The 15152-nt window shown below is 30.9% G+C and overlaps 1 protein-coding gene across 1 annotated transcript in view; it reads right to left on the bottom strand.

Annotated features, from left to right (window-relative positions):
• The window catches only part of LOC145328186 (uncharacterized), a 155503-nt gene that overhangs the window by 64049 nt on the left and 76302 nt on the right, over positions 1-15152 (bottom strand). The gene's annotated exons all lie outside the window — the stretch shown is intronic.

The raw sequence follows: 15152 nt of genomic DNA, 5'->3' as shown, positions 1-15152 counted from the left end.
CAACTCTTTGATCGCACGACCATTGTCTGTAAGTCCTAACTGTTAATGGTAATGATTTGCGCCTTTTTTCGGGCCAATGCATTCCCTCTAATAATTTTTAATGACGTGCACATTACAAAGCATTATAGTGTCTCTAGTTTTGACTCGGTGTGTAGCCGAGATTCGACCCTATCACCTTCTTGACGACTAGCGGTTTTATTGAACTATAGTAATAATGTAAGGAAGAAATGACGTTTGATAATTTTAAAAAATAATTGTTTTATGTGGAAGTTATGTTTCACCTAAATTTTAACCATAAGGATAATAAAAACTATAAAGAGTTTCTTTAACATTCAATTGTAAAAATTTATGATCTTGCTTATGTTAATATTTTAGAAAAATAATTTCTTTATGGATGTATAAACTAACTTTTTAAATAGCGAAGCTTATCTATAATGTACGTTAAGGTCTCGTTAACTATCGTCAATTTAGGTTGCTAGCACGGAACTCATTTATTGGACAGTTCGTTAATCCTATAGGAGGGAAGGGAATGAGGAAAGGGGGTGTGCATTGGGAGTATCGTTATTTTAGCCAGCTTCTAGTTTACTAGAGAACATGAAAATCAACATCCAACAAATAATAAATTCATTGTCGACAACCATTTCCTCACAATTAAGTTTTCTAGAGGCGATTTTTTGTTCTCTAGTTCGAGTCTCATCACAAACTATGTGGAAATTCTAATTTTCCAATTAAAGAGTTAGGAAAATGAAGCTATAGAGAATACTATTTTCGTTAAAATAAGTTGAATAAAATCACTTGAATTAAAATAAGGTTACTTTTACTATTTCTAGAATAAGACTTTAATGATATACATGTTTGATAAAATTAAAGAGCTGACATAAAAAGTACAGGGTAGAAATGAAAGGTAACGAGGTCGAGTACGTCCAATAGTAGCGTAGCTGTTTGAAACAAATAGCTATACATGATTGCATATATCTAGAGATATACAGAAGAAAATAAATGAGAGAAAGAAAGAAAATGAAAAAAGGAGAAAGAAAGAAAATGAAAAAAGGAGAAAGAAAGGAAAAAAGAAAATTTAAGAGAAAGAAAGAGAAGAAAAGCATAGATAAGATAGATAGAGATATAGATAGATAGATAGATAGATAGAGATAGAGAGAGAGAGAGAGTGTGAGAGAGAGAGAGAGAGAGAGAGAGAGAGAGAGAGAGAGAGAGAGAGAGAGAGAGAGAGAGAGAGAAGGAGAGAGAGAGAGAGAGAGAGAGAGAGAGAGAGAGAGAGAGAGAGAGAGAGAGAGAGAGAGAGAGAGTAAAAAGGAGAGTAAAAAGGAGAGTAAAAAGGAGAGTTATATAGAGATAAAGTGAGAGAGAGAAAGAAAGAGATTTAGAGATTTATAGAGAGAGAGAGAATCTAATAAAGAGCAGCATTGCAGACAGAAGGACATACAAACTCGACCACATATAGAACAGCTTCGCTACCAAAAACTGGTGTGGGTAATTTTAGGGCATCAATTTTGTAGCACAGTTTTCAAAATTTAAATTATGCGGCCGGACAGATACAAATATTCTCTAAATAAAAATAACAGGATTCGATATATTACTTGGATGTTGCACCAAATTTTCATCTACTCTAATATAGCGATACTCGAAGCTGGCTAAAATAACAATACCCCTCAACCACCTCCTTCCCTCCAACTGGATAAACGAACTGACCAATTAAAGAGGTTCATATCAAAACCTAAACTGACGATAATTTTCCCCTGTCAATTTATCCACGTATTTTATATCCATTTTAATAGCCTACTAATTTTTTTTCTGAATGATTGTTCGTGGCTTTGATCATGCTACTCAACAATTTGCCGTTTATTACAAAATTACCTACGTTTGCAATGGCTATGAATTTAACAAGAGTTGTTACAGTCTGACAAAAAAATAACAACTTTTTCCATGCTGCTAAAAAGTAGAACAATAGTTGGGAAAGGGTTAAATAACTGTATATTGTCACTCAGTGGTACCTGTGAAGACTTTGAATTGGGTCTTCAAATATCAGCCAATAGATGAACACAGCCAAGTCGCTACAAAAGAGCAGAAAGCAATTTGCATGCAGACAAATAAGGTCCCTAACACTGGATCCAGGTAGTTATCTGGATTATATATTTATTCTTATACATTTATTGCCGACAATTAAATAAGTAGGCGAAAAAGTTAAGGGCAAAATAATAAAAAATAGAAGCATTCTTTTGACATAAAATTTCAATATCTAATATCTACTACCCATGCACGGTATATACAAAACTGGCAAAAACTGAAACATTATCGAAACAGCGATATTTTAATGCTATTGAAAAAGATTAAATAATTTTGCTAGTATACATAAACACCTAGACAAAAAAGTGCGCCAATTATGGAAATTAAAACTGTTGAAAATAAAATAAAATTTATTCAAATATCAAACTATGTCTGCAGATCAATCTTTTTAAAAAAAATTTCAAAATTCATGTAGCTTTAAATATAATTACAAAATTACTGTTTTCAAATAATATCAACTACTTAAAAAAACAAATGTATAGAGATATTAAATTCGATCTTCTAACTTTAAACTTTGCTTTAATATTTTAATCAACATTTCAAAATAAAGTTAATAGGACAATATGTAAAATCGAATTTCATAAAGTATAAACCTACGTTATAATGTAAACGTTAGAATTTTCTGCATAATGCTCAAAGGGTTGTTACGCTTTAAAGACTATAATTATTATTTGTTACAGGAATCCTCACGAGAGAATGATTTAAACATCCCTGAATTTAAGTTTAAGAGATTCATTACAAAAAATGTCAAACTTAGAAAATATTGTAACAAAATTTTCTATCTTTAAATCAGAAATTGAAATATTTTCAATTTGACATTAATTTAAGTATAAAAGTAGGATCTGAAAATAATAGGGTATTAAATTGGACCCGCAAGCCTTAAGAAATTTTTATTCAACATGGCTGTCGAAATTTTTTTGTTGAAAATTTTGGCTGTCTATCTTAAAAAATCACATTCCCATTACATACTGATGAACGGACAGACCATATGAATTATAGAGTAGCTTCGATTCTATAAATTCAATCAAGTTTTTACTTTTCATGTATAGTAAAATATAATTTTTACACAGTTCATTAACTATTAAAGTAAAACAATAGAGGGTGAAGGGATTACATAGCTGTATGTCCTCAACCCTTGGAGCCTGTGCCGAATTTTAATTGGGTCTCTAAATATCAACCAATAGCGTCGGAAACATTAACACAGCCTAATCGCTACAAAAGAGCACAAAGCAATTTGCTAGTAGACGAAAACGGTCCAAAACAATCGATCCAGGTAGTTGGCTGGGTTATGCATCTATACTTGATACATTTATTCATAAACTTAAAGTAAGGGAAAGTTTAAAATGTTTGGCAACCCTGTAAAAGTTCATTTTTCCCGGGTAATTGATTTACGCAATGCCGCGACGCTAGTTTCAGTGACAAGAAAATGACACCAAACACAGAGGGGAGACATGCAAACCATTTAGCAGGCTGAAGTATTAATGGATATATAATATACGTGGATATTATAACAGGGAAAAAATTGTCGTCAATTTAGGTTGCAAACATGGACATCAGTTAATGGTCAGATCGTTCATCCAGTAGGGAGGGGAGGGTATGTGATAAAGGGGGTGTATGAGAGGTATCGTTATTTCAGGCAGCCACGAGTTTCACTTAATTAAAGTATATAATAATCTGGTGTAAGATCCATGTAATAATAAATCCATTAAAAGTATTCTACAGGGTCCTTATTCTTTATATCCTTCTAGCGGTTGCGCCCCTAGCACAGGTGCTCTGTTATATTTGGGGTAGAAAAATAGCCTTAAGCCATTCTAACAATGACAAGTAAATGACATGATAAAATACAGAGGGCAGACATGCAAACAATTTTGCAGGCTCTAGCATTCTACAGGGTTTTTACACTTTACTAGCTGCTGCTTATTCTATACTAGCGTTTGCGCCATTTGGCATCTACGGACTTTGTCTTTAATGGTAGGTACCAAAAAATCGCCTATGACAATTTTGGTTGGTCACACGGTAAATAAAAATTTAAAGTTACAAAAAAACTCAACTCATATACAAAGGTTAGGGTTTTATTTAATTATAACCTTCCTAAATGTATAAAATAAATATCAGGGATCTGAAGTATTAAGACAATGGCCGATAAATTAATTTAAACCCCTTATAATGATACACAAAAAATCAATTATTAGTTGAAACGTGTGGACACTCATTTTATGAACCAACCAATCAAATTCAAAGTCCCCCAAAGTAGATAGGCCAAAGAAAAACGAACGTCATTATAAAACTTTGGGTACTAGTGTAATAAACAGCCAAATGTCTCCCATTTCTCTGATAAATATAAAATGTTATTACACACAAGTTAGAAATGATTAATGTATGTAATTGTAAAACTTGCTAAGCAGCAACGTGACATGTCACAGCCCGGCATTTAGGAGGACTTCTGTTAAATAAAGAGGATCAGATATTGTACTATTTGTTTTATATGCTAGTATCTTAGACCCTATCATCTTTGATAACCCTCCCCCCTTTACTAAAAACTATTTATTGTTAAAATTATATTTTCAGATCGTTAAAAAATGGAACATTTTTTTCTTACAGTAGAAACAGAGCCTATCATTCTAACTATTTCAGACAACCAACTCTTTGATTGCTTTGAAGATAATGAAAACTTAGGTCAAGGCATTCCCAATACTATAATCAAAATAAAGTTGACATAGCAGCAAAAGAAATACTTTTAACATATTTATACATGACGCCTTTAGAGCCAAGATTTGAATGTATTACGCAACTGTAGTGGCTACAATTTCTAGCTTTAATTTACAAAAGTTAATTCAAATTTGTCACTAAAAGTGATACATAATATATATTAAAGAAAGGTTACAACTATTTTCACATAACAAAACAAGGATAATAACTTTCAAACAGCTGAACCAATATTGTTCTCCTTTACAGTGAAGCTCCTTATAGGTCCAATGAAGATTTTTAACTATTTTTGGGGAGAGTTATCTCCATACTCCAAACCCAAAAAAAACTCTCTCAAAAAAATTTTGTTTACTTTTTCTTTTTAAAACTTAAATTGAATAAGGGTGTGAGGAGGGGAGGTCGACAATTACCACCCACCATAAGTATCCCTAGAGTCTTCTGGGGGCGTAGCTACTAGTATATTTAAAAAGCAACAGTAAATGAAAGAGATGCTATTCTCTCATATTTTTAGATTATCACCACTCATATCCTATCCATTGAATTTATCAAAAAGTTTCACTTTAGCTGTTAGCTGCATAAAGAAGAAAACAAGTATATCAATATGCATGTCAGAAAACTCCTAAGAACGTTCATCATATGATCACAATCCTTTTGCAAAAAAGCAAGGGTTTAGTTTGTTCATTGAAATCTAAACTAAACCGATTGAGTTCTCCAATTTAAGAAGCTTTATATCAAACTCGGGATAGGCTTAGGCTATTTACTTTTTAAAATTCAAGCCTTTGAGTGGTTTTAGACTATTTTTTCGGCATCTCCAAGATCTATTCCCCCTACAGTGCGGATCCCATATATGATAGGGGCGCAGCTGCTAATATATATACAAACAACCAATTAAAAATCTTTAAAAATACACACCCTTTTAATGTGTTTAAACATGATGTAGAAAGAAATATTCTTAAAGAAAAAATATCAAACAAAGAGTAAATTGAAAAAGTAAAAAAAAATAGGATGTCTTATTTAAAAATACATAATTATTTTTGTTTGTTTGCTGATATAGATATTATTTGTTGTTGGTTCATAACCGGTTTGTATCCAGTAGAAGAGAATCGAGTACTAAGATTTAATTACCATTTGTTTTTCAGAAAACTTTTCTTTTTAGGAGGTAAACTAAAGCATGGTCTGTATGAAATATTAGCAGAAACTGGCAAAGTGCCTAAATAATGTAGCAAGATACTGTGGCGTACCAGGGATCTAAAGGGATAAGACAATGGCCGATTGATAAACATCTCCAATGATGATTCACAAAATTGCCCATTCTGTAGATAAAATTTACTCAACTTATTGAACCAACCAATCAAAAGTCATTAAAAGTAACCAAAATGGTTGAGACAACTTTATTATTAAACCTTAGGGACTTGTGTGATAAACAGCCCACTGTCCCCTTCCTTCCTGGTGGCGTACTAAACATGATCAAATTAATGACCAACATTAATATTGTCTCAAGTTTCAAAAGGTGGAGAATGCCTCTCAAAATAAAATTTCTTTACCCTCCCCAACCCCCTCTCGAGTTTGTTTGAGGGCCTAGAAAAGGCCTTGCACCACGGCCATTAGAGATATAGTGTTAAATAAAATAAAAAATCCAATTAATTAGTGTTTTGTCGATAATACTTTCTACATTTGAAAAAAAACACGAAAAAGCACATTTAGTCAAGAGATGGTAAAGGATAAAGAATAACTAAAAAAATGGGGCGGGGGGTGAGATAAAACGTACCAAAAAAAAGAAAAATAAACATATACAAACACATCTAATTTAATTAATTCACGTATTTCGCGATACAAGAACCGACAAAAAATTGCACGCCTTGAAAAGTTTATTAACATCCCCCCTCCCTCAGTGCATGACACTACTAAAAAGGTTTTGTATTGTCGAGCGAAAATTGTTTGTTTGTATTTTGACATGACATATTAATGGTTATTCTACGATATTTTTGCAGTGGGGAAAATGAGCAGTTGGCTGTTTACTTTAGTGGCTATTCTACTTTTCCATTCGCACAGTAATAAATAGCACATGAGTCTTTTTTCGAACATAGCTGATGCACTTATGTAGAATATTCGCTTTTGTTATCAACTGAAATCCACAAAAATGTAAATTATTTAATCTAAAAAGATACAAGTTACTCAAAATTTTGTTCCAGTATGGCATAGAAACCGATTAATATCCGGTGGATTAGAATCGGTTCTCAGCCATACTGAAAAATCATGTTCAGTATCAAATTGCAGAAAATTTTCCACGAATAATAAAATGAAAATCAAAATATCAATACCAGTTTTGTTAGCCCGGGCCTTCAAAAACATAACTGGTTTTAATCATTTAATTTTTCCTTTTAATATACGCGGAAAGCTGTCTACGGTGCAACAACCAAATATTACTAAATCTGCAAAAAAAACTATTAATAATGATTTATTATTTTGATTTTGAAATTTTTATTTTTAACTAAAATCTCATTATTTTCCTACAGAGTATGAAATAGGGAATCATCAAAGATAAAATTTACCACAAAGCAGTAAAAAAAACAGGGACAATTTTGCCTATAGGCTTAAAAACACAAATTTTTTAAAATTGTAAATGAACAGTATACTATGATCTGTCAATGGCCCAATCAAGAAATTTAATGAATATATAAGAATTATTTCTTCACAATACGTTTTAGATTATCTCTACTGCAAGCGTAACTGCTTAGATTAACGATATAATGTAAGTAAGTTTTTCTGTTAGTCTTGAATACTTTTAAAGCGTAGTTGAATTTGAATGACGGACTTGCAGATTGTATATATCTAATAATATAGAAGCTACGCTTTAAAAATCATGACATATCTTTTCGACAGTTTCCCATATAAAAAATATTGCCGTTTTTCACATTAAATATTTGTGTGGTGTTTACGTGATATTGGTTAGCATTCAGTGACTTAAAGGGATAAGACAATGGCCGATAAATTGATGTACAAACCAAATAATAATACACAAAATTACCCGCTCTGTAGATTACAATTAGTGATTGAAACGTTTGGACACGCTTAATAGAACAACCAATCAAAATTTGATAAAAGTCCAAAAAGTTATTAAGCCAACGAATAATAAACGTTAATATAAAACTTTGAGGACTCGTGTAATAAACATAGCCCCCCCCCTCCCTTTATCGTTTAGAATTCAGTGAATTAATGGATATTTAAATTTTAATTTAATATGGCTTTAAATACTGTAGTTCTGTCCTATCAATATATATCAATATTTTTTAGAAAGTAGCAACTATACTTATATATATTTTATATATAATGTGTCTTTCGATGTGTTAAAAGACCTCACTAACTGCCAAGCCATTTCAGTCCACAGGGAAGCTTCTTTAAGTCCCTGAATGATTTACCCCCTTCCCCCAACAAATATTTTACAATTAATAATACAAAAAATAAATATTAGAAAATTTGCTTTTCATATTTAAAAAAAAATCTTCCAACATCCTTAAAATCCGTGAATTTCTGTATTGAAATTTGAAATATCTTCATTTTCAAATGTTCTTTGATAAATTGACAAATAAGTTACTTAACAATTGGCCAAATTTTGTAATTTAAAAAATTGCTATATCATATAACTTTAACCATTTACATAAAAAACCTCAAATTATAAGTTTAAGATGGGTAAAAATTTTAAGTAAAATCTAATCCTAAGAGCTTTTAATTTAGGATGAATATAACCTATTATTCTAAAAAATTAAATTTTTCAACGGAAAATGCGAGATCTCGAAATCTTCTTGTCCAAATGGGTTATCATTTTCAGTGAATCTTTATAAATATCTTTGGGTGGTTTAAAGCTATTTTCCTGACAGCCTTGTACGCCCTTTCCTAGAGTCTGGGGGCGAAGCAACTAGTATAAATATATATATTATTACTGGGTTATTTACATGAAAACTAAGATTTTTTATGCAATGATGCTTTGCTTGGGAGAGCTTTTGTCTTTTCCAATACATTTTTATGATAATTTCTAAAAAATTTCAACATAAAAATATTTGATGGTTTTTAATTTACGTTTAGAAATTTTTTATGTTTATTTTTTGCATTAAAAATGTTAGGTCACATAACTTTAAATTTAGAGTTTTAACATTTGGAATAATTTTTTGCTTTCTGCGGATATTGAAATGAAAAATTATAAGATTAAAACCAGTTTTCTTAGACCCGAGGGTTTGAGGGGCAAGATTAGCAAAACTGGTATTAGACTCATGATTTTTATTTTAATATTTGTGGAAAATTGTCTGTAATACGATCCTATACATGATTTTTCAGTTTGAGAATTGTTTCAAATCCAACGAATATTAATCGGTTTTTGAGTCATACTGGAATGATAATTACATTGATGTCAGCAAACATCATGAGCTGAATTAAAAAATTTACTAAATATTTTTTTTGCGAATACAATTTTTTGCAGCTATGTACGATCAGCTCAAAAAATATTGCAATATCCATAAAGAAAATTCTGCTCACGTTTTAGCGAGGCCTGGACATTTCAGAAATAATCTTCACATTAACACACACATCTTCTTTTAACCACAAGAATAGATTTAACAAGGATGACAACATATAGGTAAGCAAAGTTAAAAATAAACAATAACAAAAATGTATAGATTTTAAAGAAATTTTGTTAGCACAAGTTAATATCAAATCTTGTCTGCAACAGATGCCTAAACTTCGTTCTAAATCTTAGTTAACAAAACTGGACCTAACCTAACCTGTCTAGTTTAGGTATACCAATTTATAATATGAATATGAGAGTATTTTACATCAGGTACAAGGTATAACCAAGAAGTGAAATAAATCTAAAATAATATTTAGGAGCAAATGGAGAGGTCGTCAATTTTATAATATGTTGCCCCCCAACGATAGCTGAAAATCACATATAGGTTTCGCGATTTTTTTCGAATTAATTTCGATATTGGTATAAGCTAATTTTACATATCTAAAAAAAACTTTAGCTAAAGTTTATAGAGTTTCTTCTCTTATCAGATCATAACTTTTTGTAAAAGTGTCTCTTTGCTATCTGCCAACTGACGAACATACTTCTAATAGTAGAAAAGCCTGACATTTAAAAGACCATTTATTTGATGTTTTAATAAGTTATTCTTGTCATCTGAGGTTTACAAATGTTAACATTAAACAAGGATAATAATTAAGATTAGTTGCGCAGCTAGTCGTTAACCAGAAAATATTTTAAATGGTTTAATAGTTTGAAAAAATGTGGGGTAAGGGTTTTAGCAAATTAATATTGGTGGATAAATTTCAGGAAAGATCTTTTTACTTGATATAAGAAAAGAACAATCTTTAATACAAAGTAGCTTGATGTCTGTCCGTCTGTCCCTTAAGATCTCGGTAACCACTGAACTGATCGGATTCTACTCTTCAGGGTATATACCTATTGGTCCTGTGATGATTTTAAGCTATTTTCTTGGGGGGTGGGACAAAAAATGAAAAATTCCCCCCCAATTTTTTTTAATTACTTAAAATTAGTGGTGGAGTGGGGGCATCTCCAGAGGTACTTAATTTTTTTTCTCATTAATTATCTCTTGGGGCAAAGCCCCTAGAGGCTAGGGGTGAATCCGCTAGTGGACGGTAATTCATTACCCCCCCCCCCAGAACTTAAAAATTCTGTTATTATTAGTAGTTATAAAATATTAAGGAAAAGAAAGGACCTAGATTAATTCTATCGTACACAAAAAGTAGGATAAATTTTAAAGTTGCCATGGTGATAATAACCAAGGATCTAAAGGGATAAGACAATTGCCGATGAATCTATGTACATTGTACATCCCCAATAATGAGACAGAAAATTATCCATTTTGTAGGTTACAAGTAGTGGTTGAACCATTTCGACACTCAACCTAAGAACCAACCAATCAATATCAATAAAAGTCCCCAAAGTTGCTAAGCCAACGAATAAGAAAATGTTATTATACTTTGGGGACTTGAGTAATTTAGAGCCCAATGTCCCCTCCCTCCCTGGATAATGAGACATCAAGTTGTAAGTTGTTGTTAGATAGAATTGATAAAAATCAATCAAAATGTAATTTTAAGTTATCACGCGTATAATCAAAGAATTATGAAAACAATGTTTTTAATATTTTAAAATTAATAACTGTTATAAACAATTTTATATGTACTTTTATTTTTTCATAGCTATTTTCTATCTAACATTCTCTCTATCTTCGGTCCAGTGGTTTGAGATATTTTTCGGTGCAAACAGACACACACACTCAGACATCCTGTTACTTTTATATAAGGATCAAATTATCTGTTTATCTCTTTCTTTTTTTCGCCTATTCACCAAAAAACCGTATCAAACAACATTAGTTATAGAGTAGCTACACAAAAATATGACAGCTCCATAAAGATTTGATAATAAAATTAATGTATTAAAAAAACCACGTTCAAATTAAGGATTTTTGCAATTGTTACGAAATTTAATAGAAAGGTATTAATTTCAACTTATTTTGACATATTTTGATAGTCAAAGGGTGGTACATGGATAGGACAATAAACGATAAAATATTCTTCAACGAATTAAACATTTTATTATGTAGTTAGTAGCTGGCAAATGTTTTTTAAGGTGCATTTGGGGGATTTATTTATCCATAAAAAAAAACTTTTTCAAAACTATTGAAAACAAGATCTTCCATTTAAATCTTTTTGGGGACGATGTAAAACAGTTTCTACAAGGGCTAGAAACCGACAAATATCCGCTGGATTAGAACCGGTTATCAGGCATACAGAAAAATCATGTATAGCATCGTATAACGAACAGATTTCCCTGAATATTAAGATAAAAACCAGTTTAGTTATCCCTGGACTACGGCCCCTCGGGGCCTCAAAACTGGTTTTAATGTTAAAATTATTCCTTTTAATATCCACGGATAAAAACTGTTTATAATACGATGCAATAAATAATCAGTACTTAATGTCGGAAGAAATACGTATACGAAATACAATACAAATGGATAAAATAATTCTTATCTTCTTTAAAATTTCCTTAGTTTCCTAATTTTAACCAAAAAACAGAAATTAGAAAAACCAATAAAAAGAAATATTTTTTATATTTTGTGTAACCCCACATCCGGGGGATGGTTAGGTTAGGATAGGTTTGTTTAGACATAGATCAATATCTTCAAAACAATTTTGTCAATAGGGCATATTTGGATTTGTTCGGAATGTGGTTAAATCATTTTGAACGATAATCAAATAACAATATCTCTATACTACACTGCGAAGCTACTCTATAATTTTAAATGTCCGTCTGCTAGTTACGTTACAGGAAAACGTCCTTTTCTCGTCTGCAATTCAAGATAGACGTCTCATAAATAATCAAATTACACCAAGAGACATTGGCGTTTTATTCACGTTTCTTCTCTCTTGAACCTTTGACAAACTTACCTAAAAATAACAAATCTATTAAATAATTACATTTTTCATCAAAACAAGAAAGACAACATCCACATAAACAATCTCTAAATCTAGACGATAGGACAAACGAATAATAACACTTTAAAGTGTCAGAACTTATAAACATTATAAAGTATAAACAAAAGTTTATATAGATTTGTAGCTAAATTGTGTACATTTTGTCAAATTTTTTTGTCAACATTTTTTGTCAAAAATATAAATCATCATGTCGTATGTACTTTCTAGTAACGATTATAGGGTTGTTACGGTTTCCAAATCGCTCTTAAATGTTACAGATATCAATATGCAAAGATTAAGATCGTTAGCATAATTCTAAATTAGCGTTAAGAGCTCTTTGTGACACACGGACGGAGATACAGTTACTAATTATAGAAAAGCTTTGTCTTTTAAAACTTACATTTAATCTTAAAGAAACTTCTAAAGTGTATTTAAAACAGACAAATGAACAAGCAATAATAATTATAAAGAAGCGTTGCTACTGCCAAATAACTATACAACCAATCCTTATCTCTTCCTACTCCTTTGTTAATGTTTTTCATTCCATAATATTTGAATATTACAGAATATTATACATGGTAGAATCAAGTAAGAAATACGAAAGTAGATCTTTTTACATACTATTAGGCTACTAGCCACGAATCGGCTGGAAAAATAGTGTGAAATTTCCTCGATTAACTCATGCTAAATGATGTCGCAGCGCAAGTAAATGCGTGAAAAAAAGACTGTTTATCATCAAGGATATTAAGGTATAAGACAATGGACGATAAATTGAAGTACATTTCAAGTCCCTGTAAATTAAATCTAATTGGCTCGACTAGTTTCATCCAACCTATCAAGATTTTTAAAAAATTTAACCAGACGATTGAAACGACATGTTGATTAAACGTTGAGTACCAGTAGCATATCCATGAATATGAAAGTAGACCCTTCTTCGTGTTTCTAACATGATCCGAATATTATTACATGTTAACAACTTTTAAATGATTAAAAATTGGCGTCGCGTCAAAAGACTTAGATCATGTTAGGTAAGGTTTTTAAAAATCTTCCAAAATATTTTAGACATAAAACTTCACAAAAAAGCCTAGGTTACAAGAAGACCAATACAAAAATTCAAAGCTACTACAGACAAGTTTTTGTATTGGAATTAAAAGTTTAAAACTGAAGATCAATTCTATAAATCTAAAATAAGAAGCAAAGTTCTTAATATTTTAAAAACTGGTACTTTTATTATATTATTAGTGAATAAGAATTGGTATTAACATATGTATTCATATGTACGCAAGGATGATTGGGTATGTAGTAAAGAGATAGCGCAACCATATATAATTCAACTAGCTGTAGTTCCTTAACAAGCCCTAATATTTTTATCTACGTTAGACGATTTTTGCTGTATGTCTGTTTATGATTTATTGGTTTAAAATACTAATTTCAATGTACAATGACTTTAGAGGATCTAATACTATAACAAAATTGTTACATTGTTTTATAGTCTTCAAATATAATGAACCATTGAATTAGCCTAATATTCGAACAAAATAACTTTAGACCCCACCTAAAACTATTGAATTGTAGATGTCTAAGTGTAGAGTAGCTACGATAATTTTAACATATGTATTCATACGTATTCTTCTTCAATAGACAGAATATGTGGGAAGAAAGAATTGTTTGTTCAAGTGTGCCATACATTTGTAAGTGTGTGTGTGTGTATGTTTGTGTGTGTGTATGTGAAATACCCAGGGCTCGGCAACCGCGACGAAGCCTTAAACCCGTTTGGATGCTTTGGAATAAAAAGAGGGATTGCCATCAGATTTAGATTCAAGCTGATTTTTAAAATTGTAATTGGTTGATTTCCCTGAGGCCTTACAGACGGCTGGAGCGTGGCTGCCGAGCCCTGGAAATACCTTCATTAAAATTAAGATAAAATTTAATAGCAATCAAACAGCAAAAAAATAAGAATTAATATATACAAATTTACACCATGACAAAAGCCTTATTATTATAAATATGTGACTACAAGAATAATATTATTATTAGAATAGCGTTATAGATGGACAGGGTTTTTTTTAGGATAAAATAATCTCAGAAACTTTTTAAAAATACATAGACTTTAATACTTTTATTTTTCTAATTAAAATGATTGTTAAAAAATCTGTAATTGACAATTTGACATATTAGTATTTCTAAAAGACAAATAAATAATTATATATTTTAATGGCAGTAATGTAAAAAAGGCGAGTAAGCTGTACTATATGTTAAAGCTGTATGCATATTTTAAAAGCAGAACAATAACGGGGTGGTGCAGGACATAGGTAAGATCCTTTCATACACGTGAGAGAGAGAGAGAGAGAGAGAGAGAGAGAGAGAGAGAGAGAGAGAGAGAGAGAGAGAGAGAGAGAGAGAGAGAGAGAGAGAGAGAGAGAGAGAGAGAGAGAGAGAGAGAGAGAGAGAGAGAGAGAGAGAGAGAGAGAGGGCTAATAGGGAGATCAGGAGAGAAATAAAAAGAGATAATGATAAAAGAGAGAAAAATAATTAAATAAGAACAAAATCTTCAAAAAATGAAAATCAAAAAAATAATATACTTAATTTTCTATGTAAAAATAATAAAAAAAAATCAGTTCAAATAATGTTTTTTTGTTAAACATAATATTAGATTTATAGTAGAAGTATATTTTTGCTAATATTTTATATTGGACATAAAATGACATGATAAAATTAGCAACTCCCTGTGTAAAATCTAGCAGCAATTTATTGACATCAACTTCATTGGTTTATAGATGATCTAATAGGCCATGACTAACAAATCAAATAAATGTCTTCATTGCTAACTTGCCTGATATCTATATCTTTTAACTTTTTTCTGACGGCAT

This window comes from Acartia tonsa, chromosome 9 (genome assembly GCF_053477335.1).
Source record: "Acartia tonsa isolate MP-2025a chromosome 9, ASM5347733v1, whole genome shotgun sequence".
In the NCBI taxonomy this organism is placed as follows: domain Eukaryota; kingdom Metazoa; phylum Arthropoda; class Copepoda; order Calanoida; family Acartiidae; genus Acartia; species Acartia tonsa.
Note: the sequence above shows the minus strand (reverse complement) of the source record. Positions and strands in the feature narration are given on the sequence as shown.